The following is a 5,000-nucleotide window of genomic DNA, read 5'->3' as shown; positions in this document are numbered from 1 at the left end:
TATAGTTTTTGTCATTATTTGTGAACATGATTTATAGTTGTAGTAATGATGTGATAATGTTTTAAGGGCCTTTAATTTCAATTCCATTTCCGTTATATCTCCGCTATCTCCGTCTCCATCTTCCTTTTCATCTGCATCCTCATCAGTATCATCACCATCATTAATGATGTAATTATCTCTTTTCCCCTTCTTTCCTTTATCCTTTGCGTGTTTATGCGTTATCTACCTTTCTTTCAAATCTCTATTTCCTCTTCCTTCCTGTCATTGATTATTTCCAGATGTTGGTGGATTTGGTTATCCTGTTTTCCTGTTGGTTTATCTCTCCTTTTCTTTCGTTTTCTTTTCCTTCCCTTGTTTCCGTTTCTCCCTCTTCTGCTTCCTCCTTTTTCTCTTCTTTTCTTTCTTTTTCCTCTTTCCTCCATTCCCCTCTATCCTCCCCAACTCTCTTCCCTTCCCCTTGCTCTCCCCCACCTTCCCTCTCCTCTCCCTCCACCCTTCGCCTCAGCTCTTTCCTCCCCATACTCCTCCCAGCCACTTACCTTACTCTTCCACACCTCTCCACCTCCCTTTAGCTCTCCCTCTTCTCCCCTCCCCTCCACACACATAACACCTTAACCCTGACATCCTGCGCCCCCTCCCCACCTCCTCTCCCCCTCCTCTCCCCCTCCACTCCCCCCACCTCTCCCCCTCCCCTACTTGCCCGAGGCGTTGCGCAGTGACTTCAAGGAATACTAATGTTAAACACGGCCGTTAGACAGCACGGACATCCGCCCCCTGACGGTCCCGAAACGGCTGCGCTGTCGTTTGTGCGGTGTTTAGGTTGCCGTGTGACGGTGAAGGAAGTGAGTGACGGAGGAGGGAGTAGAGAGACGAGAGGAGGGAGGACGAGGGCGGTGGGCTTGCCTGGAATGGCTTGTCGGTTGCGTTTTTTTTGAATATACTTTTTTTTTTTTTTTTTTTTATTGTTGTTTGTTTGTTTGTTAAGTTTTGTCGTTCCTCCTTTTTTTCGTGCCTTTTTTCATTTTTTACTCTCTCTTTTCTTTTCTTGTCTTGTCTTCTTTTCTCTCTCTCCCTCTCTCTTTCTCTCTCTCATCTCTCATCTCTCTGTCTCTCTCTTTCTCTCTCTGGCTCCTCACTCGCTCTCTCTCTTCTCTCTCTCTCTCTATCCTATTCTCTCTCTTTCTCTCATCTTTCCGTCACCTTCATTCTCTCTTTCTCCTTCATTTCTATCTCTCATTCTACTCTACTCTCTCTACTCTCTCCTCTCTCTCTCGCGCTCTCATCTCCTCTCACCCTTCTCTCTCTCTCTCTCTCCTCTATCTCTCTACTTATTCTCTCTCTCTCTCTCTACACTTCTCTCGACTTTATATCTCTCGTCTGTCTCTCTCTCTCGTTATTCGTCTGAGCTCTCTTACTCTCTCTTATTCTCTCATCTCTCTATTTCTTTCTCTCTCTCTTATTTCTATTCTCTCTCTCTCTCTCATCTCTCTCTCTCTCTCTCTCTCTCTCTCCCTCTCTCTCTCTCTTATTCTCTTATTCTCTCTCTCTCTCTTATTCTCTTTTCCTTTCTCTCTCATTCTCTCCTCTCTCTTCTCTCTCTCTCTCTCTCCTCTCCTCTCTCCTCTCTCTCTCTCTCTCTCTCTCTCTCTCTCTCCATTTCTTCTTCCCTTCTCTCTCCATCTCCCTCTTTTCCCTCCTCCCTCTCCCGTTCCTTCTCCCCTCGTCAGAAGCGCAGCTAATAACTAAATAACTTTGTAAATTAACCCTTGGAAGAAGAGGCAAAATACCCCCCCCCCATCCCAATCACCCCCACCCCCCATTACCCCTCTTCGCTTCCAGCATCATAGGTTAACCTACATTTCACGTAGAGTCGAAATTTCCATTGGGAATGCATGGGACTTTGGTCTTTCTTTTTGTCTGGGGAATTGGTGATGCTATCTCTGAAAAGAAAGAAAGGAGGAGAAAAAGAGACGGACAAAAAAATATGTACACCAAGTAAATTGCTTTCCGAATGAGTCTTGCGTGTAATATATATATATATAGATAAATATATACTGATATAATATATATATATATATATATATAATATATATATATATATATATACACACAAAACAATATATATCACCATAATATATAATACATATATATATATATATTATATATATTATAATAGTATATATAGACTATAGATATTACATATAGTATATATATATAACATATTATTTCATACATATATATATTACATAGATAACTACTATATTACATATATTACACTCGATAGAAATATATACACATACACAATACATACACACAGACATACACATTACACACACACACCACCACAACACACAACACACACACACACACAGCACACTACACACACACCATCACACACACCACACACACCACACACACACCATTATATATATATAAAAAAATAGGTAACATATATTATATAAATTATATATATTAATATATATAATAGTATATATATATAGAAATGTGTGTGTGTGTGTGTGTGCTTGTGTGTGTGTGTTTGTCCGCACTCAAAAATAAGCCCACAGGTAGACAAAAGGATAGAGTGATTTCCCCACCTTCAATTAGCGGCCCCCATGACGTCATCTCTGTTTCAGCTGAAGATGAGATGAAAGTCTATATTTTGGACGCTTTTCGTGTGGGAGAACAGAGGGCGTTGGTGTGCCGGAGTGGCAGTTTGTTTTTACGTTTTATGGTTTTTGGCAATGGCACCGTTACCCTGACTCTTTTATAGAAGTTTTTTGGTATTATTATTATTATTGTTATGATTATTTTCGCAACCATGTCATCATCGGCACCACCGTGATTAGAATGTGATCATCATCATTATCGTGTCATTCACTCAACCATGGTATCATCCTACGCCCTCTTCCTCATCTTCTCTCCCTTCCTAACATTTCTCTTACAGTCCTCTCTCCTCTCTCTCCTCCTCTTCCCCTTCTCTTCCTTGTCCACGTCTTCTCATACCTCATCCATTCATCCTATCTCCTCATCATTCCACACCTACAGCCATCTCATAATCATCATCATCATCTCATCAAATTCATCACAATCATCATCATCATATCAGTTCACATCAACCAACAACCACCACCAACTAACACAACACCCACCACCACCACACCACCCACCACCACCACCACACCACCACACCAACCACACCACCACCACCACCACACCACCACCCACACCACCCACAACACATCAACCAACACCACCACCACCACCACACAACTAAAAAACATATCACCAGAATCCTTCCGATTACGATAAGAGGACAGAAGGGAGGGAGGGCGCTGGGGGAGCGAAAGAGGAGAGGGAGGGGAGGGGAGGGGGGGGAACTGTTCGTGCGGAAATACATAAGATTCTGTGGCCTAAAAATCGTAGCGTTTTTGCTCAGGGGGTCATGGCAGTAAAATCATCAGCACTCAGGTCACGAACAGGTGGGAGAGGGAGAGGAAGGGGGAGAGTAGGAGACAAACAGAGAGAGAGAGAGGAGAGAGAGAGAGACGAGAGAGAGGAAGAGAGGAGAGGAGAATGACGACGAGAGAGAGAGATAGAGAGCAGGAGAAAGAAAGAGATAGTAGAAAGAAAGATGAAAGAGAGAGAGAGAAAGAGAGAGATGACTCGAGAGAGAAAAGAGAGAGAATCGCTCCCATTCAAGAGAGGAATTTTATTTTTGATGAGATGAGATGAGAGCGAGAGAGAAGAGAGAGAGAGAGAGAAGAGAGAGAGAGTTGAGAGAAGAGAGGAAGACGAGAGAGGAAAGGGCGAGGGAAGAGAGAGGAAGGAGCTCTGAGGAGAGAGAGGACGGCGAGGACGAGAGAGGAAGGGAGAGAGATAGAGAGAGGATGGGAGAGAGATAGAGAGAGAAGGGGAGAGAGATAGAGAGAGGAAGGGGGAGAGAGAGAGGAAGGGGTGAGACGTAGAGAGAGAGGAAGACGAGACAGAGAAAGAGAACAAGAGAGAGAGATGAGAGAGGAGATGGAGAGAGAAAGAGACGAGAGAAGGAGAGAAATGAGAGAGAGAGGAAAATAGATGAGCTTACTGAGAGAGAATGGAGAAAGAGAGAGACCGACGTGAAGAATTTCCTCCAAGAATATGAGTGATGAGAAAAGATAAGAGAGAGAGAGATAAAGACCCCGAGAGAGAGAAGAGAGAAACGAGAGAGAGAGAAACAGCAAGAGAGATGAGGAGGACAAGACACCGAGCAGCAGACGGAGATTACTCTCTGAGATTGAGAGAGGACGATAGAGACATGAGTAGTATGAGAGAGAGAGGATAGAGAGAGAGAGAGAGAGAAAGAGGAGAAAGGAAGAGAGAGAGAAAGAAGATGGGGAGGAGAGAAAGAGAGGAGAGAGAGAGATGGGATCGGAGAGAGAATCGAGCAGAAGAGAGGAGAGAGAGAGAGAGAAAAGTGGGCCACTGGGCGAGAGAGAGAGAGAGAGAGAGAGAGAGAGAGAAGTGGGGTGGGTAGACAAACACACCAGACAGAAAAAAACAGATAGACAGACATTCTCTGATAAGACAAATAAACATGAGTTTCGTAAAATGGAGCAAAACAAGGCGAGTAAGAAAAGGAGAGATCGGTGTATGAGAACAAGATATCGCCACCGCACAAAATAACAAAAGCAACAACAGCAGCATAAAGATAGACAATTCTTTCATTCATTAATGTATATATATTTATTGTTTCCAGGTAAGCCGAACAATGTGACCGGCATGTTCAATGGGAGAGAACAAGGGGACTGAACAGCGCCACCCTTGGAGAACAGTGAAAGTGAAGAGAGACGGTAAGATGAATGAACGGAAGGAGATAATCGAGAGGGTGATAACGGGAAGGGTGAAGGGTGGGTGAGCAGGGAGAATGATTGTGGAGGTGAGAGGTACGGAGATAGGAGAGTGGGGTGAATGTGGAGGTAAAGAAGGGAGGGAGGGAGAGAGAGAGAGAGAGAGAGAGA

Source organism: Penaeus monodon, chromosome 11, assembly GCF_015228065.2.
Source record: "Penaeus monodon isolate SGIC_2016 chromosome 11, NSTDA_Pmon_1, whole genome shotgun sequence".
Classification (NCBI taxonomy): Eukaryota; Metazoa; Arthropoda; class Malacostraca; order Decapoda; family Penaeidae; genus Penaeus; species Penaeus monodon.
Note: the sequence above shows the minus strand (reverse complement) of the source record.